The following is a 27,591-nucleotide window of genomic DNA, read 5'->3' as shown; positions in this document are numbered from 1 at the left end:
ACATTTTCCCTCAGTCCCTGAAGTTACTGTTTTCTTCTGCAGAACAGGCTGCTGAAAGATGTTCATCCAAACCTAAGCACTCACATTTGGTATATGCTTGAGTATGAAAGTTGTGTCACTGGCTTCTGTGGTACAAGTGATACATAGCCATACACGGGTGACGTGATGAGACAAAACAAAATGCCTTTTGCTAAGCAAATGGGGCTGAGCTAACCCCATTAAGTCAAGGGACCAGCATCTGGGGTTATCGTTCCCCTTTCACTACAATGCAGAAGGTCTTGGGCTTTCTGAGGGGGAAGGACCAGCTGGTTGGGACTCACAAGGCCGCAGCTTAATTAACAAGTCTCTAGTCCAGAGCAGCCTGAAGAGCACATCAGTACGATACGCTCTCTTTTGCTTCTCTGCACTAGAAGAGGAAAGGGGTGAATGTGTTACATAGCCCAGGTTATGATAATCCAACCTGAAAATACTGAAGACATGAATGTGGGTTTGTTATCCCGGCAGGAGAATCGCGAGTGTGGGGATTGCTTCTGCTCCAGTGCTCAGTATCAAAGATGGATCCAGTAAGACCCAAAAGCAGGATAATATTTTTAACTGTCATGGAGAAAGAGCCCTGCAAATGAAGGTAAGCCTGTGTACTGCTTCATTCTTCCAGTGCTTTCTCCTTTCAGCCAGTATTGGCTTGTCAGGGTGTGTTTTAAGCCAGCTGTTCTTCATCCAGATTCCAGCCTCCCTCATGCACTAAGAGGTCTGGAAGACAGTGCTGGCTGTGCGGGATGAAAAGGATATGTCTTGGCATATTGCTGGGCTATTAGTCCGTATCACTGCACAGTGATCCCTAGAGATGGCAAATGATAAATAGACTGGACAGTAGTTAGTGAGTTAGAGCAAACTGGGACTAGCCAGTAGCTAGGGACGTCCTTGGCACGGAACGCAGATTTCCTGAGGATGAACTGGGCCACCTTGGTCACAGAGCCTGCGTACTCGCCTTCCCGACCTGCTGTTCCAAATCAAATAGATTTTCCCCTCCTTCTTTTCTGGGATAAATAAATCATAGAATTAGAAGAAAAATCAAGCTGCATATAAATTCCATGAGCCAACCAAGTGGAAATTCTGACGGAGAAAACATATCTATTTGCTTTTCGTTTTTAAGAGTAGCAGGACTTTTCCTCTCAAAGTTAATCCCCTGGTCTTCAGCTTTTCAAAACAGAAGACCTGTGGTATGTCTGTCTTAAGATGACATGGTAAAAAGATTTCTTTAAGCACCTTGGCCTGCTGATGTTGAAGCACAGCACGGCCGGCTTTGCATGGCTGTGCAGAAGCCGCTTGAGGATCTCCCTCTGCCACCAACCCACCCTGTGGCTGTACAGAATACCTCCCAGGAGTGGGATGGAGACACGTGTTCCTGCTTTTTCTACAAGGAAGAAGTCTCTACATTACAGGTTGTGGATGCAAAGGTGAGATTTGGAAGGATTAGTGCTAGAACAGACTGTTCATTGACATCTCTAACTGGCCCGGGACAGGAGAAGGCCAGACTGGCCTCTTTGAAGCTCCCCTTCCCAGCTATGCCTTCTGGAGCTCTCTGCTTGACACTTATCCCCCTAGCCGGGGTGGTGGCACAAATGCCACAGGTTAGCTCTTGGATAACATATAGCTTGTGTCTAAGCCACTATTAGATTTAGAAAACAGAATCATTTCCCAAAGCCCAGAGGGAGCAGAAGGGGAAGCAAAGGAGAATGGTTCTTAAAAAGTCTTATGTTTCTCTTTGGAAGAAAATTACCATCATCTATCTTTCCTTTCTTGCAAGCTCCTGGAACCTACTACTAGTGCCCTGCTGCTGGATTTTCAAACTTCTATTTTGCTGAAGAATATCTCTCTGATGCAGGTGCCAGTGTCATTTATCAGAAGATGATGTCAACATTCCTGTGTCATACATGACAAATGACAGCAGAAAGGAGTGCCCCTTGAATTCTCTCACTTTCACAAGGCTCCTTCCTCTCTCCAGTTAAATGACATTTTATTTCCTACAGTGTTTCAGTTTAGACTTCTGTTGCCTCTAGAGAGAGGTACGTTCAAATTGACTCAGAATGAGTGATTAGTACCAGGCATTGAGCTCCAAATTCAGTATTAGTGTAAATACAGCCGCACAGCAATGGACATAAACTTTGCTTTCATGCTTTTGGGGCAAATTCTGCCTCATCTCACACCTCGGAAAAATGCCAGAGAGCTTTTCTGATGTATTCCCAATGGCAGAGCTGGACGGATGCGAGAGCATCTCCCTCATCCTCTGTTTCTAATGCTTTCAAAGAGATGACAGATTTTGAGTTGATGACAACCGCCGTATTCAAAGTGTTTGTTTTGCAAAACATTTACCTGTGGGCGCTGGGCAGCAGAAATCCATGCTTTGACCCTGTTCTGTATGTGGGCCTGGTTTGAAAGGTAATACAGAAATTAATTGGGTTGGCATCCAGTGGCACACTCAGGAAGTGGAGCAAAGCAAAATAACAGCTTGGGAAGAAAATGGGGAGGACAGAGCACATATGCTGCTTCTAATCCTCTTTTTCTTCTGCTTCTTGCTATTCTTCTTGCTGGAAGAAGGGATTTGGACTCTTTTCTCTTAAGCCATGCATGTACAAAAAGGACTTTATTTTTAACTCATGTTAAAATCCTTTCTTGAGCTAGGCAGCTACCGTTTTAACATGTTAGCTGACTGTGATAACCCAGGGAGGGGGGGAGGGCTTAGGGTTTATCTTGACCAGTAAATGCCTGTTAAAACTGCTACTGCTTTGACTAACGCTTGTTAAAATATCAGTATGGACAACATGTGTTTTTTAAAGCCACACACCTGTACTCCTAATGACGGCAAGGCCTTGGGGGAGGAAGTGATTCACAGAACCGCTGCTCCCTGCTCTTTCTACCCACTCAGCTCTGCTCAAACATGTATGGGGCTGCCAACCCTGCTGTGATTTTTTTTTTTTTTTTTTTTTTGGTACCAGGCTTGTAAGCTAACCAGGAGCATGGCTTGTCTTTGTTCAGCACCCAGTGAAAGGGTTGGATTTTCCGAAGAGCTCAGGATTCAGCAGCAGCCAGGGCACCGTTTGACATGTGCTTAAATAGCATCCCCAAAAAAGCAGGTTTTTCCCATCCTGCTCTTGCCTTGCACTGCACTAGTCCAAACAGTAATGCAGGTAAACAAGGAATTATTTAGAGAAACTGATCCAACTGAAGAGAACCATAAATAACTTGATTTTTCAGTGGCACTGCCATTTAGTTGTCGTATTTCACACCTCACATCTAAAATCAATAGAAACAACAAAGCTGCTTGTGGACTTTAGGAGTTTCTGGATCTCTTCTTGAAACAGAACTGATATATATATTTTTTTTTTTTTAATTCAGTTACATTACAGATGTTCCAAACAACCTCCCTGAAAGAACGGGCTTGTTCGAGATTCAGGGTTAGGATAGCAACAGAAGTATTTTAGTCGAACTCCATTCATTATATGCTCAATTTATAATTTACACACAAGTTTGCATTTAAAAAAAAAAAAAACAACCCCAAACTAAAGTGTCTTCAACAGGAGAATGATGTCTGAATTGTACTGAAAAAACTGACGGAACTAACTGAATGTGGTGTAGTTCCTGGGGCAAACTGGGAGTAGGGCAGCCCTGGCTGGCATTTCTGGTGAGGGCAGAGGGGATCGCTCACTCCTGGATGCAGCAAGTGACTCAGATGTTTTCATACACTTATATTTTCAAAGGTTTCTTCAGAAGGAATAGATTTAGCAACATACCTCTTCTCTCTTTTTAATATGAGAACTGAACTTTTTTTTTTTTTGTGTGTGCACTTCTAGTTTTTCCCCAAAGCAGGGGTCCGTTAGCTCCAGGCTCCTCCAGTCCCAAGGGCTGTGATCTTATCTTAGACTGCCAGAGATCATTAGACACATCACTGTCATGTTGCTATGTTGTTGGTGGGGTTTTTTTTCCCTTCTGTTTCGTTTTATTTGTTTTTTTTATGGGGGGGGTGGGGGTGGGGAAATAGGTAGTAGGGTTTTTCTAGCCCTTAGACATGTAATCTGAGACAAAAGGCCTCAATTTCTCTCACTCTTCCACCTCTACCGGCTGAAGTACTATTTTTCACAGGATAAATTGCTGATATTCCTACTTACACAAACTAAGAGCAGCAGCCGAGTCTTCCAGTCTGTAACTGTCTTAACTCAGACAGGACTGATATTAATATTCCTAATGGTAAAGCTTTCATTTCGGTTTCTTTTCCATGGCCTCAGATATATTCCTCATTCTCTAGTTACTGATATATTTCTGATGTGCCCAGCAGGTAACTTCTAGGAGTCACACTAGGTCAAGCTTACTTTAAAAAGGGGAGGAAGGGTAAAGAGAGGAAAGGAAGAAGATTGTAAGTTTCTTATATCTTTTCTTACCGTCTTAGCTTTATTCTGTATTTCTGAGTGGGTTTTTTGGGCCCACAATACTTTCTTTAGTAAAGCCTGTTTAACAGAACTGCCACCAGTTTCCTTTGCTTTTTACGTGGCTCAGCTCAGAAGTGACACAGAATTTTTATAATTAATCTGTCCTAGTAATTTAGTGTAAACATTCATTTATCTAGATTCCTTAGGGCAGCTTTCACAGGTCGTCTGATGTTCCCAGGGAACTGAAACCCTTGCTTTGAAGGAGGCATATGGTATTGCTGGCGAGGACAGAGGTGATAGTGAGAAAGTCGTCAATTCTCCTCCAATTTACGGGCTACACACCAAAATTTTCCAATGGCTGCGAAAGGCACAGGGCAGGTACGTACCTCAGAGACACAGGCTGAAGTTTGCAGGTGTAAGGTGATGGAAACTGCCCAGGGGAATCTCAGTTTTGTGATACCTAATGGGGTTCAAGTGAGCACGCAACTGTGTCCCAGTGTAGTCCTGGAATACCATTTTTGGCAGTTCTTGCTGCCTTACAGCATCCCACAGATGAAGATCTGAGTCACCCAGAAGGTTTTCCACCAGCACGGTCCTGGTGCCAGGCGTGTGGTGTGGTTTTAGCATGGGGGCTGTACTTGATCTGCTTATCAACATCATGAAGCTCAAGCGTCACAGGTTGGCCCGTTCCCATGCTGGACAGTAGGATTGGCTTTCTTACATTGTTCCTTATGTATCACTACTGCTAAGGCTGTGCCTGAGCATGTCTTCCCGGTAAGATGAGGATGTAGAGGGATTCAGCCCAGTCAGCTGATTTGAGGCAACTTGTAGCAGGAGTCACAGCAGCCAGGACACTAAGGAAAATTTAGGAGGTGCAAAAGACAGCCCTTCTAGAGTTGTGCCCTTCTTGGGAGCCTATGTATCTAGCGGAGATCCTAAGTCATATCAGGATTTAAATCTCCCAGGCTTGAGGCCCACAGTGCCAGAGTATGGCCAATCATCCATGAAACATAGGCTCAAGAGGAGGCAGAAGTATGTCCAGACTTTCATAAAATAGGCCGACCAATCGAGTGATCTCCTGAGGTGGGTAAGATGTGACACCTACTTGTCTGGGGGGGTTAAAATTCATATCTTGGAACCGTCCTACCTAGCAGCTATGCCTTGATCTAGTGCGAGTAGCACTTTGTTCTTTATCTTGAAAAATCCTTGTGTTCAGCACAGTGCGAGGGGGGGGGGGAGTCAAAGACAAGGAATGGCACACCTCAATTCAGCCTGGATTGGTGATACAATTTCCTTTAGCTCTTCACTCTGAGTTTGTGGTCTTAGTCTGATGTTTGCAATATGGCAAAATAATTCCATTATTTAACATAAATTAAGACTTTCAACAGTGAGCAGCAATGACTACAGAGGTGTATTTTCTCACCTGTACCCTACTAAGTCATGGACAAAATCCATGACGAAGTATTGTAGGTGTAATTGTGCTGATGCTGTCTTTCTTGGGTTGGAATGAGGGTTGTGAATGTCAGTACCATCTGTTCCTCCCCATCATTTTTATTATTTTCAGGAGTACCTAGAGGCTTCATCTGAGATCAGGGCCTCGACATGTTGGGGGGAAAAAAATGTGACTATATTTTGGCTCCTCATATGAAGAACTTGTGCTCTGAAGAAGTAAGACAGGCAAAAGTCAGAAGAGAAACAGAACAGTGGAATGATTTATCCGGGGTCACGGGGCAGGTCAGCGGTGAAGCTAAGATCACAGTCTGTATCTCTTGGTTTCTGCTAAGACATCACGTAGAACATGTCCACAAAAAAGGAATGTTTTAGATATACACGTGGAAATTGCAGTTCACTAGTATTGGAAATATTTAAAGCAGGAGTGTTAAAGATTAACCTTAATAGCCCTCCTTTTCTGCTGTCATTCAGTTCCTTAGTATGTCCCAAAACCTTGTACATTCCCCCAGCTCTTCATATCGGGGCTTTCTTCTGCCTGTTAACAATACAGGGGCTTCCACGGGAGAGCAACCTGTTATGATAGCAACCTTTTATTTGCCCACATCTTCAGTGAGATGACGGATAATGGGAGGAAGTCAGATACGTTTAAAATATACTTAGTTTTAACAGCACTGAGACACTTAACTTGTCAGCAATCCAATTATTAATCAGATTAATGGACTTTTATAAATCCACTGCATCCTTAGGACAATTGCCTGGTTTATGTTTCATGCATACAGAATAAGGTTTCTCATGAGCTATGAGAACTTCAATATGAAAACTAAAACGGAGAAGTAATCCTGGGCTTACTCTGCTACCACACCTTGCATGCAAGAATGCTGATCATTGCCTGCGTAGGAGCATCATTTAATTATGTTTTTTTCACTTCGGAGCTTAATGCTATTGAAGGAAATCCATCAGCATTTAATTAAAGACTAAATACAGTCAGTCTTTCTAGTTGGTTCAGTACCCACTTAAAAATATATTTGATACCTAGACAGCCAAAAAGGATACCGGTGGTAACAACATTAAAAAAGGTTTTGTGAGATAGTGGAAATCTAATTTGTATCTGGAAATTAAATTTATATCTGAGATTTTTAAAAACCATTTAAGAGATATTGAGCCCCCATCTGTATTAGGAACTAATAGGAATAAGTCATCCAGTTAGGTCTTCAGCTTTCTAGGGGAAAGAATTTTTTCAAAATCACTTTTAAAGTTTTGTGATTTTAGTCCGGGGGTGCTCCAAGCCCCTGGAACATCGCAATGAAACAACAGCAGCTCATGCTGCAGCATTTCCCTATCGGCTTCATTCACAACTCGACATGCCCATTTCTGATTGAGCAATGCTGCGTTTTGTGTACAAGATTTAATTCTAATATTCTACTTTGTAAACTAGGACTTTTAAAATTAACTTCGTTAAATTCAAGTTTTCAAAAGGAAGTTGAGAAACAAATAACATGGGAGTTGTGACTCCCACAAAGAAGGCAGGTCCAATGCAAATCATATGAAGGTAAGTAAAGAATTAATTCGTTTCAGTTAATTTTAGATCAGGTCTGAAGATCGTTGTGTTCAGAATAGAACACCTAGAAGACACTAATGTCAATGTCAGGATAGCGTTTTCCCCTTGAGTGGGGATCATGAATAAATGAAATTAACAGAGGCTTTAATATTGATTTAAGAAGGTGCAGGCAGGGGCTCTAAGGACTGCTTAACGTTAAGCATATGCATAAGTGCTCTCCAGAAGAATTTTCTTTTTTTTTTCTTTTTTTTTTAATAGCAGATGTTATGTAAGTAAAAAGGAAAAGCATATCTGTATCAGTGTGGGAATGAACTTTTTAGGTCATAAAAGCAAAAAACTAGGAAATACCCGGTTGGTGAGAGACCCCTGAAGGGAAGCAAATAATAGAGGTTGTGTTTGTAACCTTTTCTGATTACCAATTTAAACTTAATTATAACTCGGTTTTTACTTTAGCATTGTACTACTGAAACCTGCTTACACACTCTTCTGCGATTGTCTCGTTGTGTATTTCATATAGTGGGGTTTGTCACCTGAAGTGTCGGCTTGCTTTCCTGCTGAAGGAAAGCTCATGGGAGCTTTGAGAGCAGAAATAATAAACTGACTTCTCTTAAAAAAGCTGTTAAACTTTTTCCTTGTTAGGTGAAGTAAACAGGTATTGTACCCAGAAATGCAAAGTCTTTGTCAAGTGTGTGTGTGTGTGTCTTTAATCACGATATGTATTTCCTCTGGCATGATTTATTACTTTGCTTTGTAGTTTTGTCACAAAGTTTACTTGCCATTTCAATCTGAAATAGCCATTAATTTTTTTTTTCTTTTTCCTTCTCTTGGCAAGAAGTAAATCTGTACTATTTGCTGATTTGTTTCTTACTGTCTGGAAACTTAATCCTGCTCCAAGTCAGAGATTTTAAATATGTCAGATCATCTTAAAGCTACACACTAGTTATATGGGTGACATTATATGTGTTCAGAGAAATTCATTTCAAGTACTACAAATGAGTCCTTTAGTAATACCCAGGAGTCATAATGTCTGTGACATAATGAACCCTCCTAAATTACAGCCTACACTAATTAGATCAGTTATTGCTACATTCCAATCCCTGAAACAATTTGCTTAAAGTGGTGGTTACCTGTAATGAAAAGACACATAGCTGACTGTCAGCAGCCTTTTTCCTTCTCCATGGCTTATCATAGGGACTGTCTGCGCTCAAGTGCCAACAGTCTCGTTGCCTCTGTGTCTGCAGTGAGGCCAACTACCATCAGGGAGGTAGTTTATGGCATCTAGAAAGTACAGTGATCCCCTTGGGAAGGGACAGTGGCCCCGTGGCATGAAACATTTAGAAGGTTTTGATCATCTCTTCCTGTTTTCAGTGTCACTTACATGCTTGTTCTTCAGCTACTTCTCCATGTAGTCTCTTTTATCTCTTCATTATTTTAATTTCCTTTAGGTGTTCAGTGATTTGTTTAAAATTAAGGGAAGATATTTGCTCTTGCTCCCTAGTCTCTGTGCTCTCTCCTGCTCATGCAGCAAAAAAAATAGCAAGCGGGGATGATGTTCGTGACCAAAAGGCACATGAATCTTGGTGGGGAAAAGCTGTTCTGGACTCTGTGCCTGAGCAAACTACTACCAGTAACTTTGCTGAGAACAGATATCAACAGGAGACTGCTTATTTATTTAGATGTGGGTCAGGTAACTTGCTTTTTTCACTGTGGTGATTGGTACAAATCTATAAACACTACAAAGTGCTTGCTAATTAGTCTATTGCAGAATTGGAAAGAGAAGCAGAGGAATGTAAATATTTTTTTTTTTTCTGCAAATAGATTCTACCAAGGAAAGATTTTTTTTTTTTTATTTTTTTTTAAATAAAAAATTCACAATAGCAAATTGTGAAAGATGCTATGTGCATGTTCCGGAATACAGCTAAAATGCCAACAAGGAAAAGAGTGGCCACACGTGTTACACTCAGTTCCTTTCTTTGCTTGTTTTGTACTGGACAGTTTTCTACGTTTCAGGCCCTGTGTTCTGTGCTGAACCTGTTCGATTTTGGCTTCTCTCTCGCTGCAGGTGCAGAGGATATACTTCAGGGAGAACCAGCGTGGCTTCAGTGCTTGGATAAGGAGAATGGTGTCAGCAATGCCAGTCCATGAATCCAGCTGCTCCGGAGACGTCCCAGGGACTGGCTGCTGTGGGACACCACAGTACCCTCCTGAACTCAACTGTGTTGGAAATTGCCTTTTTTTTTTTGTTTCAAAACCCCCCTCTGCCTTCTACCAAGCCGTGTTCCCGCTGGCACTACTCTGCCAGGTAGCTGCGTCTTCAACCAGCTATACTGGGAGCAAAAAAATCCACAAGAAACATCTGACAGTGGAGGAGCTTGACCGCTTACCTGCTATATTGCTCCCCATGCTGAAGAGACCCACACAGAAATCCTCAGCCACGGTTATGGTTGTGGCTGCTGCTTTCGGATCCACTTCATTCAAAATGGAAATGTTCTTCAGAAATGGTCCTGCTTTCTGGAAATTGCAAAACAGGCTTGATTCTTGATTTGGGCTCTTCTGCTCTTGCCTCATGTACGTGTATCTGTGCAATGAGCGTGTTGTAATTCAAACTACGTATGGCATTGTTGCAATACAGGAACCCCATGAGCTTGGCTGCAAGCTGTTTAAATCCTGCCCTGCGTAATTGCTCAGGCTGCACCGGCTGGGCTCCCAAAGCCTGCACCACAAACTTACCTGAAATTCACCTCCGTGCTCACCTACCTCCTAATTGCCGACCTGTGCGTCTTACTTCTTCCCTGCAGCTGGGAATATGGGGTGCTCATTTTGTTTAAGGAATGTTTTTTGCAGGGTGGACACATCCTCTTTTCCTCTGTCTTGTCATGAGATACTTTTCACTTGGTTTTAGGTGTTTCTTTTTTTTTTTTCTTTTTTTTTACTTAATGACACTTCTTTGTCAGTGTTTGCTCAGCACATTCAGTGCATCAGGAGGGGAAGGGGTAGAAGGCACATCAAAAGAAAATAGCTTTCTTTTTTTTTTTTTTTCTTTATTTAATTTCTGAAACTTCCAACTGCTAATTTTTGCAGGCCATTCCATGGCCAACTGATCATTGAATAGAAAGTTCCTTGCTTTTAAAGGTTTACTAATGGGAGGTCTGTTCTTTTTGCTAGAAGAGGCCACAAATCCTCCTGGATAATTTAGTCATGATCTTATGATTTTGTTCAAAATTTACTCTGCAAGCAATCAAGGTTTCACTTCTGTCTTCTTGATTTGTAGGGCAAAGTTTTCCTGCGAGTGAAAGAAAAAAAAAAAAAAAAAGAAAAAAAAAAAAAAAAACCCTCTACCTGTTACTACTTGGCACACGAACTGTTTTGCTGGGCAAACGCTGCCGAGTGTTACCTCGTCCAAGCAGCCAAAGCACCGCTGTTGCACAGTTTTGCTCCAGTTTTTCCAATAGCTTTTGTAAAATAACTAGCAAAGAACCTGCAATACTTAATGAGGCTGACAGGAGGGAAAGGTCAAAAACAAGCAGGAGACCTGTTCTGACTCATTCCTCCTGGACTTATAACTTGTTTCTTACAGACCAAACAGTACTTTTCTTTTATTTTAAAAAAAAAAAAAAAAGAGGGGAAAAAAAAAAGAATTAAGAGATGACAGGCTGAAACTGCCTACTTTCCTTTCAGTGTCAGAAGACATAAATAGTTTTAGTCTGCAGTGGTTTTTGATTGAATATCCTTTTGAAGTAATGATAGCTATAATTTAAAGCAACAGTTACCATATTTTCTTCTCTCTGTGACATTCTTTGATGCCCTAAGTATAAATCTGCTTAAAATAGCTATAGCCATGCCTGGGTATACTACCAGGATTTTCGGAGGTTCTGCCTCTAATTGCCATCATATGTACCTAATATCACAAACATAACTGCCTAATGACAATGTTGCCGCAAATACTTTCTTGACATAAGAAGAAAGGTAAATTCAGAGGTGCACATTAAATTTAAATTGTTTGCTAAGACTAACACTTTTGCAAAGAAATTCTTTTTAATTAACGTAAATACTGTTCAGGGCTGCTTGGCCCTGGCCATATATTCGGCTGTTAAGGGGTATTATATCATGATCTAATACAGCATCACAAAATCGCTGACCTTTAGGGACAATTACAAAAGTATTTTGGTATAATATAATTCCAGACCTTGTTGTTGCCTCACACAAATGTGTATATACTCAATCAAGTAGACTTTTTTTCTTTTTCTCTTTTTTTTTTTTTCAAAAGAGTTGATACCACTTGAAAAAAATATATACAATTTGAGGGTAACTGGAGGTTCATGGGCATCTTTCTCTATCCGTTAATTCTGTTAAACCTTTCTCTATCTGCAGTTCTGTTAAACAGTTCCTAGTTTCCTTTCTGTACTTATTGCAGTTAGAACAGAAGTTGAGTCTCTGAGTATATTCGCTTCGAGAGCGTGTCAGTATTATCCTGGTGCACTATGTAAAATAGTGGAAAGACACAATGCATTAAATATTAAATATTTTAATTAACTTATTCAGTATTTTCTGTTTTAATAATAAGCCTTTAATTATTTGAATGAGTTGTCATGTTTCTCTTTTGGCATAAGGGAATAGAAATGATTATATTTTTTAAAAAAAATTAAAAAAAGGACTATAGGCACCTCCCTCGGGACAAAGTAAGGAGTACCAGCTCAGCGAAGAGTATTTGCATGGATGGGAAAGAAGCTGGACAGATGGTAAAAGGAAACAAGACAGATGAAATTAATCAGGATAATGTTGTAAAGCCCATCAAGATGGGGGTCGCAGCCAACCGCGATTTTTGCAGTTTATTGTTGAGTATGCTTTCAGTGGTTCTGTGCTGTTCCTCCCAGGCAAGACCACCAAATCCTGCCTGCCTCGCTTGGTGGGACACGCTCTGCATTTTTATGACCTGATGCTTTCTCCTAATTACATGAAGTTCAAATCCGTGATAGCTCCGCTGACTTCAAAAGTAAATGTATAACTTTATAAACAAGGTAGGTCAGCAACGAGAAGCAATCTTGCTGCAGCAGCGTGCGTCCCAGCAAGGGCCAGTTTCTCTTCCTTCCTGGATGACTAAAATACAAGGCGATTCGCGGTGGTGTCACTGCCACTCTCAGAAGTGCTCCAGATCTCTGGTGCCTCTCACCCTCGTTTATAACAGAGCAACAGCAGGATAACACTCCTGGTTCTAGATTTGGTAGTGTAATGAGTAATTCTCATGCACAGCAGTGGAGAAGTCAGGCTTGTACTTCTAGAGTATAAAATTACTGATAAGCAATTCTGCCTTTCCCCAGCTATCAGATGTAACTGAGATACGGAGGGATGAGGTTTCAACTTCATGGCTCTGTTCCTGGACTCCAGCCTTTCACAGTATGCAAACTCATGGTCTTACTGCTCAGGGAGCTGATTTCTTCAGAAATTCTTCAGAGATTCAAAGTGCAGATAGGACAGCACGCCGAGTCCTGTGCCTGAGCTGATTGCAGACAGATTCAAATGAGTGGATGGGAAAGTCTTTGACCGCTTTGTTTGCTTCCAAAAGGCATTTTGCTCAGTCTGGAGCGATGAGTCAAGAACTGCTTTTACTGTTTGGACAAGAAATCATTCATCCAGTTCTTAAAACCCTACTTGAAGAGACTTAATCATCAGTCCTGCCCAACAGCAAGGTAAGGGAAGCATCAGCTTCAAGATTATGAGCAACAATAGACAGGTTTGGTGTCTCCTGGCACCTTCTGGGTCTGTGTGGAGGAGGCAGTGGAGAGAAGTGTGATGGCCCGGACCTCAGGTTAAAGACAATTTGGTAATCTAACAGTAACCTGAGGTTCTCCTGCCCCTCTGGCAGATGACAGTCTTGTTGAGCCACGGTACCAGTTCAATAATTGAGACCGCACATCACTGCGGCATGGGGAATGTTTCTCTGCGGGGGAAGGAACTGAGCAGGACTTAAACTAAGGTCTAAGGTGGGCAATGCAGATTCTTATGCTAACGAGGAAGCCTTTCTGCATGGGAAAACAGAGGAGTTCAAGTCAGCAAGGAAAGGTAAAGGATAGTCTGCGATAGCAAATTCAAGCTGCTTAAGTTTTATTTATTTTAAGGATGGTTTGTGTAACAAACACAGACCTTCAGGAAAATCAACATGTAAAGGTTGCTGACCTCTAAATGAGGTATTGCAGATGGCTGAGTAAAGTCAGACAGTGAAACCACATCAGAAGTGAGACAATCAGAAAACAGATAGGTACAAAAAAGATAATTGTTGGATGCGTTTTTGAGGGGGAAGTTCCAGCTGTTAAAGCATCTGCTCATGAAGGATAACCACCTGCTTGAGGCCAAACTTGCAGAGGGCAGCAGAGCGGAGGCTGCTTGTGCAGGAAGCGGGCAGATGATCCACCAAATGTGCAGCAGAGACCTGGGGATGCTGCGGGTCAAGGGACGCACCAGACCATGGGAGGACATTAGAGCCAACGCGCAGCCGCCTCCTGTGGCCATTTGTCCTGCGAGACAAAGAAAGGCTGTGGGTTTTCCAAAATGCAAGTCTTTTCTGGGAAGGTGTTCTGCTTCACTTTTTAAGAACTGATTTCACTCCAAAATCCAACTGTTTCTTAACAATAGCAGGCACCATCAAGAAGGCCATTTTATTAACCTGTTGTATATATTATATCTTACAACTTGACATTTCTAATATCTGCGAATGCGATTCTGAAATGGCAAAATTACAGTGATAAATTTACAAAAAGTTACCGGCATCGATCCGCATCCGATACAGTTTGTCTTAAAGGAGTAGATTGAAAACCACTTACATGGCCACAATAAAACTGAGTGTTTTGACACCAGAAAATGGAGAGGATGTGAAATCGCTGTGAATCACTGGTGGCTGTGTGTACCCTCTCCCTCCAAACAGTGACATATTTAATTCTTTTTGAGTGAGTAGATAGAACAGCCTGGGAAGCTTTGGAGGTTTTTGGGGAGCCAGCGGTCGTGCCCGCGCAGGTGCCGATGGGATGCTCTGTGCCCTGTTGGCTGCTGTAGCCCTTCCCTGAAGTCACACGCTGCACCTCATGCCGGCAGAAGTTTGTTGACCTGTTTATGATCACAGCTGTATTCAAACGTTCCAAAATCCTAGCATATTTAAGAAAACGCTTGTGCTTTTCGTGGTAAAAATTGTGGGCCATCACAGTTGCAGAGGAGCAGAAAGAAAAATCCTGTGAAAGTCAATCAGAAGCCTGTGCCCGGGGTTAACTGCTAACCCGTGTCCAGGAGCCCGGGGCCTGTGAGCCACGGCCCTGCCTTTTTTTTTTTGTTCAGGAAACATGTTTCTCAGCTGTTATTGCAGAGGCTGGATGGTGATTTTGTTGAAGGCAATGGGAAGAGTATCTTCAATGGATCAGAATCCAGCCGTACTTCTGCTCCAGGCTAAATGGGAAATTATCCTTTCTTTTTTTTTGTTTTTGTTTTTTTTTTTTTTTCATATTCCTGAAAGTTCTCAAGCCAGCATTGTATGGTTTTCCTCCTTATTTCCTTTTGTTCCTATTTGAACATCTGTCTGAAGTAGTGTATTACATACTAATTTGTTCGGAGCTTTTTTTTTTTTTGCATGGTTGGGTGTGATTACAGCCTTCCACTTCATTTTCATTAATTTGCTTCATTTATTTGCTTTTGATCTTTTATTGGTCCTTATAGTACCTGCATGTGTGAGAGAGCGAGCACGCGTGTGTGCATGCAAACAGGAAAAAAATTCCACATTTATTTCTTTTTCAGGCTGACAGCAGTCTCTAGACACGCTGCACAGAGGTGACAACAGGGATCTTGGGTCACATCTAATGCTTGTAGGTGGCCCCCAATTCTCTGCACCGTGTGGCACGAGCCAGCGGCATGGACAGGGTGCTCCCGCCGCTCCCGGCCGGCCACCCACCCACCGGGGCGAAGGACCAGTCGGTGTGTGAGCAGTAGGATGGGACAGAAATCCATGGAGCACAACCTTGAGCAAACTCTGAGTTCACAGGACAGCGTAAGTGTGTCCCCAGCGTTTATTATTTTCATAAGGTGCTATTTAGAAGGAAGTACTGTCCTACAGCCCTGGCTGGTTCCCTACGTGCTAATAGGCTGTAAACAAAAAGTCTTGCTGTTTTGACAGGACCTTCACGTAAGCAATTATTCTTGACAAGATATAAAGAAATTTTAATAATCATAGCCAAATGAACTAGAAATATTTTAATGGAAAATAATATCATATAGTTTAGCAGTGGGTTCGTTGCTGTCAGTTGGACTTGATTTGAGATATAGTTAAAATTATGACTTTGAATATTATCTAATAACCTAATTGCTCATTCCTTTGATGAAAAGAGTGCATGCAGTTCTTGGAAACATGCTGCTATTCACTGAAACTACTTTTTTTTTTTTTTTTTTTTTTTCAAACTAGTACTTCTCTGGTGCCTTATTGAAAATGAAATGTGGAATCTCTTTATTTTGCTTTGCTTCTACTTTGAGCCAAATGAAAACAAACCCCCTCAGCCTGTGCGGGGGCAGTAAAAGAGGGCTAAGCCATGGATGGCGCTTTGATCCCAACAAGCCTGGCCCTGTGGCAGGAGCCTGGGCTAAGGCACCACAGCCGTATGGTCTGGAACAGCCTCTTGACTTCATCATTCTCACACCCAGCCATCCTTTAGTCTCTCTTCAGAATAAAAATATGCCTGATCACAAGCCCCAGCGCTGGGACGCTCGGGATGAGACAGCCTGCTGTCCTCACGGCATTGGGAGGGCGATGGGGAGGGAGTGTGGTCAAGCACAAGGCCTTTCAGCATGGGAGGAGAGCCATCAGCGAGCCGCTCACTGTGCACCGCCCACGTGGTCCAGGTGGGACTCCAAAAATCCCTGCTTGAAGCAGGACTTGTGCGTGCTACTTTTCTCCTACTCTGCCTTTTTGGCTGGTCGCTGTGGTAAGGGGCTTTCAACATCGGCAGTCGTTCAGTGCTTCCGTAGGAGAGCCTGTAGTTCAGACGTTTCCTGCAACACTCGCATTGGTTTGTGATATCTTCAGCCTACAGGAAGCACTGTAAATATACATATCACGAATGGAAATAAATACATAAAAGCTACTTCTCGGGATCGTTGCTGTCAGCATCCAGCACTGATCTGCAATTCAGGACACGGTGGCTGCTCTGCTGCCCCGCTGGTCTTCTGCAGAGGGACACACCTCTCTGCCTCCCTTGCGTTAGGTTCTCCTCACTCCTGATATCATAAGCATGGTGATATGGCTGTGGCAGAGGATGTGTTTCACCTTTCCTTTCACTCCCTATCCCTCCTATCTTGGGATGTGTTGATACACGTGTTCTGCCTAGATCCTTTCCTGTAAAGTTGGAGGGTGAAACTCTCCATCACATGTCATCGTTGTCTATAATTACTGTTCTGTCATTGTCCTGGAGAGGAGCTGCTTCTGTCACCCCATCGTCAGCTTTCTTCTCATCTTTTTGAAGCTTCACTTTCTCTTGTAGGTACCCAGGAACAGACTGATGATAGACTCTGTGATGTTTTTTGATCTTTCCCCTTATACCCTTGGATCTTACTCACCAATCTTCCTTGCCTTTCTGTCATTGCTAATAAATTTTCTTCCTGTTAATGTTATCTGTATGTTAATATCCCTACAGGAAAAGATATTGTAGTAGCAAATACTACTTCCAGAGTCAAGAAACATCACCTTGTTTTGGCCGGTGTGTGTATTTTCAGCAACGGCAGTCCAAGCAAGTCTTCCAGGTACGAGTCTTCCCACGAAAGACACGTTTAATGGGCAGTTAAATTGAATGACAAATGAGATGATGTTCTAAATTAGAAGGTTTGTGTTTCTAAAATCATTTTTTTTTGTCCTGTGCTACAGACAGATTCATATATTTTTAGCTCCGTATAGCTATGGTCAGTAAGATGCATTCTGGCCCTGCTATTGTTCTTGTTTCTCAGGCAATGGTTTTTAATAGTCCTTGTTATTCCTTTTTCTTGACATTTTTTATATAAATATTATAAGAATATGTTTGATTTGTACCATCTCATCTACAACCTTTTAAAATTCCTTCTCAAACTAAAAGCATACCACTGCTTGAAGAAAAATAAGCACAGTACCCTTATCACTCTGGTACTGTTTTCTTCTAAAATATCTCCCATTTGGAAGTCTTTACTGTAATAACTGGGATATGAGCACAAAGGCTGGAATTTTCCCAAATAAGAAAGCTTTAAGCCATAATTTCTTAGTACAAAAGCTTCTTTTTTGTTAAATTATATATAAGTATTTTCAGCAGGACCTCCTATGCACAACTATGCGGTGAGCATTCACTTTTGCAATATCAGCTGAAAAGTATACCTTCAACATCATTTATATTAATGTCATTGTTACAAACTAATCTTCTGCTTTTTTTTTTTTTTTTTTTTTTTTTTTTAGAGAGTGAGATGGAGGTATATAGTCAGAGATATATGCACAAAATGTGTATCTGCTTTTTATTTTCAGGATCATCACTCTCTGGTCTCACTTACCTCTTTTAAGACCTTTGAAGATGGCTGTGCAGGGACGCAAGCCCTGGATTACGGTTTGGACAAAAGCACAGGTGGGACGCAAATGCAGATTCCCCGCACAAGTGGGGACACGCTCGTCCTTTCAGTCCATGAGACTGACAACTCTGCGGACTCGGGGTCTTTCCTTTTTCACCTCCTCCTGCACCTTTACATCCATATTAAGAAGAATGAAATCCATCCCATTCTTCAAAAGAAAAAGCTGCTGCTATGACACGTCACTAACAGCCACAGCTGAGATTTTTCAGAGGAGATTTCGGTGGGATTTGGGTGCTTAATTGCCCTGAATTCTTTTGGAAATCCTAGTCCTCTGGGGGAGTGTAGAAAGTGCCTTCCATGAGGGAATTTTCCTTTTCATTTTGCACCTCTCTCCCAGGCCAGCCAGGACACAGCATCTTGGGCAAACAAGAACTGGCATTTCCAGCCTCCCCTGCTCGCAAAGGGACTCGTTTCGCTCCCCCCCAGCAGCATTGGTGCCCGCTGGCTCTGGAAGAAGAACTCTCAGGACCACACTGCTGCTCGGGTCAGTAGCATGTTACACCGCCTGCGTTTTCTTTTGAGCTCTCTCTGAAGTATTTGGTTTTGCCTTGCCATTGGCAGGGTTCCTAAAGCACTGGTGAGACTGCAATTACTAAGCACTTTATAGCTCTAGTCTGTGTAAGTTAGGTGGGTTTTTCTGTGAGTTTCCCATGAAATTTTTGTAAAGGGTGTGTAAGAAATGCCTGATCCAATGAAGAAAATACCAACTGATACTTTTGCTTTTCAGCATGTATATATACGGAGCTTAATTTAGCATAGAGAAGCAACTAAGAATCAACTATTGTTATGGTAAAACACTTCCTTTCATCTGGAGTTATATGTGATCCCATAATAAATCCAAATGTGCGTGATTTTTTGTTAGAAAGTGAAAATTTTAATTAAGTATGGCTAGTACCGAGTTTCACTCTCTGCCATTATCTCACTATATTGGTTTTTGCATAACGTGAGCATTCAGAAGCAAAACCTGCATGAAATCTTCCAACTGTGAATGCCTTTTCCTTGTAAGAATTTGGTGTGAATCTCTGGAAACTTGCTAAGTCCCCAGGGGGATAAGAATTCACAGATCTAACTAACCCTGAGGGTCATGTTATCACACAGATTAACTATTCTCAACCAATTTCTGAAATTCATTAGGCAGTTAAGGCTTTCTATCAACATTAGTAATGTGGGCTTTCTTTTTCTACCTATTTGTCCTTAAATATATTTATTAGGTGCCTGACACACAGTGGCCCTCCTTCCTCTTATTAATCAGCTTTTCATGTGTCCCTGAAGAAGCATCTCAATTTCACATGTTCAGCTAATTATTCTTCTAATTATTCCTTTTTGAAAGGAGTCGGTACACAGTACCACAAGTTCTAATACATAGTACTATTCCACAACATCGTATTTGGAGAAATAGTATCAAAAGGTATATTTTTTTCAATGCAAAGTTTTATGTAGACTAAAACAAGAAGTTTAACATTTCCCAGAAGCCAGCGATGCCAGTGGTTGTGTTGCAGACTTGACTTAACAAATAAAGCTTGGATTCTGTAGGAAGTCACCAACAGGCGAGTTCATCAGAACAAGGATTTTTATAATATCTAAGTCTCGGATAAGCTCTTTGCTGGTTAAACTGAGATATACCACGGACAGTGGTTGCATATGAAGGTGGGCAGCACATTTGGCGCGAATCCCCTAAGCTACAAGGGTTGCCTACGAACAAAAGACTAGAGGAGGCTTCCTGTGTCATCGGGTCCTGCCTCTGGTTAATAGAGGCACCATATCATGTAATGCCCAGAACTAATTTATCAAGCTGATCTGAAAGCAAACAGGGGCTTGTTTGGGGGGTTAGGGTTTTTTTGGTTGCTTGCGTGGGGTTGCTTTTTTTTTTTTTCTTTTTTTTTGCTGTCACAGAACCTCCCTATTCTGATGCTTTGGGACCTTATATTAGTTTCCAGGTGTTCATGGTTCATTTACATCTGCTGCTTCTTATGCCAGTGTTATCCTATAATTTCTAGTCCGTGAACTGAAATACCAGCCATGGGAAAAACTGAGCTTAGTCACTGGCCCTGTAGTAAGGAACAGGTTGAAATGCCTCCAAGTACGAAGGGTCTGAAGGTGCCTGGGAAGATGGCCCAGGTGACCCTCACTCTTACACCTGCAGAAACATCTCTGAACGAAAGTTTTATTCCCTTCCCAAGGAGCTAGGGCATAAATATTTTTCTCTTCCAGAAAGCTTCAGCAAAACGATAGTCTGCTCTTACACCAAACCATTTAATAAGTTTAATTAAATGGAAGCTTATGATAATTAAACCAAAAGCCTAAGGGCCCTGTTCTGTGAGGACTTACTCTTTGCATAACACCAATTTCCATATAATTTAGACAACAAAATAGCGGAACAGTGCTCTGCCATCTAATTTATATGAAATTGGTATTCTCCAACCCAGATTTATATTACACTGTAAACAGACTTCTTGTATCTTAGCAGAACTGATATAGCTCCAGTACAAGTATTGGAGCAGAAAAGAAACAACAGATTTTTAAAAGGGAAACCCCCCATTTAAAAAAAAAAAAAAAAAAAAAAAATCCAACCCTGAATGCGCAAATTAAAACTGTAATCTGATAAACTCTTCACGAGGATCAAATATCCTTAAACAAATTCTCTAACATAGCAGGTACTTGTACGTTCTTCTTTCATTACAAATTTGCATATTTACTACTTCTGGGTGTTTTCCTGAACCAATGTTTGTGATCAATGCTAGAAAAAAAACCTCCATGCTCCATATTTTGGAATTCCGTACCGTCTCCCCGAGTGTCCCAAAGGAACGGTACCGTGCATTATCTCCTCCACCACCTGTATTTTTATTGCACTTCAAAACAAAGCTCCAGCACTACAAAGAATCGATGGGGCCTGATTCTTCACTACTTTACTCCAACTTTGCAGAGCCTGCTGCAGACAAAGCCCTTCCTCTTGCTTACAACCAAAACGGTGGGGAAAGTCCCCAGCCATCCCCAACAGCATGAAAGAACAGCAGTTTTGGGTCCTCTCCCAGCCCACTCCTGGGATACCTGCTAGAAATGCAGGTAACCCCCATGGCGGGGGAATGGGGACCTTTTCTGTTCCCCTTTGCTCCCGTGAGCAGCATGGCTGATAACTGAGACCTTGGTATTCGGTGGTTTTCCTGCACAAGCTGCTCTGTTTGGGGGCTTTTTTTATTTTTAAAAGAGACTAGAATTGCTCGGTTCCCGTTAGAGGGGAAGGTTAATTTTGTGCCAGTTCTTCTTCCAAAGGAAAGCAGTGATCCCATGTTGAGAGAAGCTGTAGGTCTGATCGTTGTAGAAAAGGTGAGAGTGATGTTTTGAGCAGGCCGGACACCAAATGCTCCCGTGCACTGCTATCCCCTATTAGATGCTGATGATTAATTGCTCAGGGTTAGAAGATAACCAGGTCAGAGCCTTATGAGATATACACTTCCCATTGATAGTCAAATAGTAGACACCTATAGCTGAAGTCTATTTGTAGAAGTAGTAAGGAGACATCATCTCATGTACTGTAAATGAGTTTATCATTATAAGTTATAATGCCCATGCCTCTATTTCTAAACCTTCAAGACACTGACTGTCACAACTCTGACCTGCACAGAGTAAAAGCAAGGCCCAGGGGTTAAAACTCAAGCCAGATGAGCCAGAATTATTCCCAGTAAGACAAGACATCTGGAAGATTTCACCCTGCTGATGACTGCCCTACCTATTGGTGGGCTTTGACCCAAGCATGCAGAGAAGCATTGCGTCCTGAGGGTCGTTTTTGACAGCACCAAACACGGAAACCTGTTTTCTTTACAATCTTCAGAAGTGGCTTACAAAATATCTAAAGTATTCAAAATCTGTGACCTTTACCTCCAGGCAGAAACTTCGTCATGGTGATCTTTGTGTCTGTGGCCTTAAGGCCAGATTACTGCAACGCACCCCTCTAAAAACCACCTGCAGGCTGGAGCTGCCGGAGAGGAGAAGCATGACTGCTCAAGGGCCCTCACCTGGGGAAGCTGGCCATCCCTGCGCTTGGCAAACCACATCAGCAAGTATGATCCAAAGTCTTTTTAATTATTGGTGTTCAAAGCCTACAAGAGTAGAAAGACTGACTCTGAGGAACACATGCATAGTGTCACACCATGGTGTTTCTCAGGGGAGATGCACGTGGCAATTACTCACAGCTACAAGCTATAACAAAGCCATGTGAAACTGTCCTCTCCTGTGGAACAGGAGTCCAACTCACTTGGAGGTACCTGAAGGTAGTCTGCAGACACATCTCCTCCCACAGGGCCTGTGCAGACTTGGGGATCCGGGTGCCAGGCTGTCCGGGGCAGCAAGGATAGAGAGCTAGAAAGGCAGGTTGTGCTGCCCAGGCAGCTCTTCTCCCTCTCCCCCAGGAAAAAGGCCATAAGCTAGGCAAGCTCATGGAGGGTGATACCTGACAGCTGACCCTTTGCAGCACCTGTGACAAGCCTGAGGCTCAAAACATAAGTATGCTGTTTGGGTTTTATGTAGATTTTTCAATTATCAAAGGCAGAAATGGAAGGATTGCATTAATTTTCCTAAATGGTTTCCCTAGCAAGGCATGGTCGTTTGCCATTGCATGATTCCTAGGGTTACGTCAGAAGGTACCAACAGTACGAATACTACCGTCTTTCAGAGTCGTCAACTCCCCACCCTGTTAAGTTTACAATTGGGATAGCTTGCTAATATTATTAGCAAGTTTGTCTTTTCTTAACTTGACTTTTAAGTTTTTAAGATTAAAACTGTTCTTGGAGTAGACTAGCATATTACAGCCTAAATCCATTTGAAGTTTTTGTACCCAAACATGAACCTAGATCCGTATCCCACAAGTCCTCCTCTTTATTACAAATGAGATGAGAGCACACCATACCCAGCTGCATCTTGAAATGAATCAGACATCCTAAAGCTCCTGGAGGGCTTTTAAACAATGGATCCGGTTTGGGCAGATTTGGAATTCATCCCACTATTGGGATGAGTTCCAGAAAAAAATTAAGATGATTCCAGACTGGGGGAAGGTGCAGAGGAATAGGAAGGAATCCTCAGCACTTGTGTGAGACTGGGGAAGAAATTTCGATGTGTGAAAGGGAACTAGGGGGGAGGAGGATGGGGAGAAGATTGGAGAGGTGGCGGTCCTCCCATGGTACCTACTGAAACTCCACTGAGCCCAACTCACATGAAACCTGTTTGCTGAGACCTCTGTACGCAGTGCTGAATGCTACAAATGCAGCATTCGACCTTCCGCACCCATCATGAGAAATATTAGTGTCAATTTATTGTCAGCGCACTTCTGCAGAGGTCTGAGCTGGGTTTTCATGCTTTTGAATAGGTTCATGATTAGGAGGAACTTTCTGCTGCAAAATTTGTAAGCCCTAACATCCAGAAAACACAAATCTCTTATGCTCCATGCTGCTGTAGATGTGGTCCTAGGATCCCTCACAAACTCCATAAAAAGCAATAAAAGATAGCTGCAGCTCAGTTACAAAACTCAGACAAGAAACTTTAATGTTCCCACCCTGTTTTGCTGATGACAGAAGGTCCACATTTCAGGCCAGGCTCAGGCGCTGTGTAAGTGTATATAACTTTCAGGGGCACCAATAGTATCTCCTCCCTCTTACTTCAAGTCTGAATTTGGCCCAGAGCATTATTCTTACAGAGCAATTTATCTTACAGGAGCAAAGTAGTCCGATACAAGTAAGGAAACAGAGTAGAGAGTGGAGAGAGATGTACAGAACTGAGTTTCTGGGTAAAAAGCAGTCCTGGTCACAGCCCGCCTAGCTCCAGCGCTCACCATCTGGTTTCAGACAATGTTTCCTTAACGTTAGTATAGTAAGTAAAGTAAAAACTACGTCGTCTTAGTTCACACGCAGCACCGAGATTCCAAATTCCCATGATAAATAATGTGCAAAGGTGCGAAAGTACAACTCTGTTTGTCCTGGGCCTCTCGTTAGGGAGATGTGAAGGAGGAGGAGCAAAGCACTTCTGCAGAGCTGCTGGCGTGGCGAGGCCCCTGACACCCGGCCAGACACCCCCTGCCACCGCTCCCGCCACACTGAGCCTCTTTTCATGGGCGGCATTTCATGTTCCAGCACCTCACGCACACAGAGCCTTTTCTAGGACGTCGTTACCTTGCTGTTATTTTACACTTCCTTCCCAAAAAGCTTCAAAGTCTATTTTTTTTAACATATATATTTTGAAAAAACTTTCTCGCACTATTCAAAAGAATATTTGAATGGCCACTCGAAACCCCGCTGCCTAATGACTGCTGACTTGCTGAAGAAAGGAGGCGAGGGAGGCTTTGCTTTGGGGAGGGCGGGGGGTGGGGGGGGAAGAGAAAATAAAGAGAAATCGGCCCAGCTTCAAAGGGCGCATTTCCATAATTGCCCTGTAACTTTGGCAAAATAAATCTGAAGGGCTGAGAAAAGCGCAATCTCTCAGATGAGTGCACTACAAAAGCCCCAGAGATCCCCAGTCCCACTTGTTACCATTCTAATTCAGTGAGAGAATTCGGTCCCTAACCTCAGTAACAAAAGCCATGAAATCACCGTCCTCCCATTCCGATAGCCCCGTTCCCAAAGAATAAGACCTTACCCAGCCTTTGTCTCCGTCCTGCCCCCAGACACTGGGTACAAGTTAGGATAGCGTCAGGGGGAAGAACAACTGGTAGAGGTTTTCCAGACCGACAATTTAAACCCTCGGTCTCAGGTTCTCGGTTGCAAATATGTGTGCTCCTATGTAGCGGGGGACAGATGGGGGTCTGTTTCTGGCTTATTTACCACAACAAGGCCTTTTTGTCGCTGAATTTCCATACAATCTGTTTGTCTACACTTCCCAGATGAAACGCACGTGTGAGAGTTAAGCGCTCTTTTTCCTTTGGAAAGGCGAAAATACCCTCCACAACTGCTTCTAGGATTTAATGTTTGTCCTCAGTAGTATGTGATCTTTAAAAAAAAACAAAACAAAACAAAAATAGTGATTATAAATAAAATTTAAGAAGAAAGTGTCTAAAATGGCTTTGCTGGTGTGGCCACCATCCCAACTTTGTGATTCCTTGGTGAAAAAATGAATGCTGAACGTGAATAGTAGGTCTTTTACAGCAAAGGCCCAATCTCCCGTCATTTGGCCCTTCTCTGACTTTTTTATTTTCTCAATAAGACGAGCTTTTGTGGCAATGTTCAGTATGGACAATCAGGACAGCCTTATAAAGGGATTGAGAAGGGCACACAAAGGACCGCGGCGGCATCAAAGCCAGCCCGGCAGCACAATAGAGATGACATTTTTACATCCCAGGGCTGGGGCGGGCAGGGACTGAATACTGTGTCCATAGCGGTGTCAGTAAACAATGAGCAAAGTGGGAAAGGGGTGAAAACACAAGTCAAAATCTTTTTATTGAAGCCCCCTACACATTCATTGGGCATTTGCAGCCCCGCATTTGAAAGCTCTTCCATTTACTTACTCTCCGGATTCTCCTATTTAACTAACTGACTGATGATGGCTCCATTTTGATATCTGAAGAAAAGAATGAGAATTCTTCCCGAAGTGAATATATTAATTCATGAGATTTAATTGCATTTTATTGGCAGTAAAGAAAATATTAGCGGCATGGTGCTGTTCTTAAAGGGACACTGCCATCTGTAACACCACGTCTAAGATGCCCCGGCCTTACCTGCGGTACTAGTCCTGCCTCTGTCCTTGGAAGCAACGTTTGTCTTTTAGTTTGCCGGTTTCCTGCATTTAGGTTTGTTGGGGATTTTTTCATAAAGAAAACAGGCTGGAGCGTTGTGCTGGTTTTAGCTGGTTTCTCATTCTGTTTCTCATGCCCAAGCCCAAGGTCTCGGTGTGGTTCAAAGGACCAGCATGAAAAGTGTAAAACTGGAGGATTTAACCCTCGTCACTTAGCCGATTCAGTGACTCCACCAGATACCAGGAGGGCAGCCACGAGTGCTAAAACTTGCGTTTCCTGGCATTTTTCTCCTGGAATTACATGGAAACGTTTCTGTTGGTATCAGGCCGTGATTTAGTACACGAGAGGAAACCTGTCTATCAGGCATAAATGTCTTCTGTAGGAATCGCTTACAGAGGTCTCCATGTGAGAACACCGGCACTGGCGCCGCTCTTCAATAGCCATCTCGAATGTCCTTTTTCATTAAATTGTTTTGGAAAGGGGCTGGTCTAATCTCCTAGTGAAGCTTGCGCTTCGCCTCTCTTGGAAGCAGTTAGGCTGTAACAGAGCAAATCGATGTTTTACTCCTTGTCTCTAATTTCACTTTACATTTATGTTTTTAGGCACTTAAATTTTACTGCTAAGGTATCTTGAGTCTTGCACAGTCCGGTGTGAATTACACTAATGACGGCTGGGAAATTCAATAGAGTGACTCATATATTTGAGACAGACGGAGAGAGAGACATATTTTCCTTTCGCTGTTTTGCTTGAAAATAAGTATAATACTAATGTATTAAAACCTCAGTTTTGTGCATACTCGGTAAGTAATTTTATTCTAGCCTGGCTAGCTGGCCTACTGACATGTATTTTCACCACTGCTAAAAATAATGAGGAATCCAAGTGACACACGTTTATGGCTAGGAGTGCCATCAGATCCCCTGACCTAATTGAGCATGCCTACACACCTTAGAGTGTTTTGCATAACCAACTCAGACAGCAGGAACATTTCCAACCAGATTGATTGACATATTTTATTTCTAACTTAAGCTTAATCATGACTGAGAATGATTCATTTCTACCTTTCAAACTTTAGGAATTGACACAGGAGACAACGAAGCGGCAGACTCCAGTGTAAGCAAATCACGCAAAGGAAAAAATATATATTCATATAGTTTATTAGCTTACTTAGTTGCTGACGTTGATGTAATAAAATGGATTAATTAGCTGGTAGGAGAGTTAGTTTATTTTATAAAATAAATGTCAAACTGTTTATTTTTTTTTTGCAGGAAAGGTTTTGTCCTAAGTCGCTCCTCCACTAAACATTTCTCTGAGAAGGTACCGTAAGGTGTGGTTTGATTATTTATTTCCTTTTTTTTTTTTATAAACCAGCTGGACGAGAGCTCATCTCCCAGCAAATTGACTCGCAAACTGAGAGAGTTCTCGGCTTTTAAGGCATAAACTACCTTCAAATAAATATCAGCGTTTTCCACGTGCCGTGCCTTAAACAGGAACAAAGCCTAATAGAATAGACTGTAATAAAAGTGCAATTTCCAGCACGCGCGTGTGCGGCTGCTCTGCGCTGAAAATGTCCTTTAGCACTTTTTAACCATATTCTCTAGTGTGTCAGCAAAGAGACTCCATCAGAGTATTTAACATTGCTGGGAGCAAAGGAATAAAGTGGAGTCACTGTTGATTATTACTCATTAGCCACAAGGACATCCACTTAACATGTGAATAAATGAATGACACCATGTCCTAATGGAAATGGCCTCGGTGTACCTTTAAGCAAAATGTTGTTTAATATCTTCCATTTGCTGAATAGTAAAGAGGCCTGTTGGACATGCATAGTTAGC

The sequence above is a fragment of the Rissa tridactyla genome, chromosome 4 (genome assembly GCF_028500815.1).
Source record: "Rissa tridactyla isolate bRisTri1 chromosome 4, bRisTri1.patW.cur.20221130, whole genome shotgun sequence".
Lineage (NCBI taxonomy): Eukaryota > Metazoa > Chordata > Aves > Charadriiformes > Laridae > Rissa > Rissa tridactyla.
The sequence above is the reverse complement of the archived record's forward strand: the minus strand, read 5'-3'. Positions refer to the sequence as shown.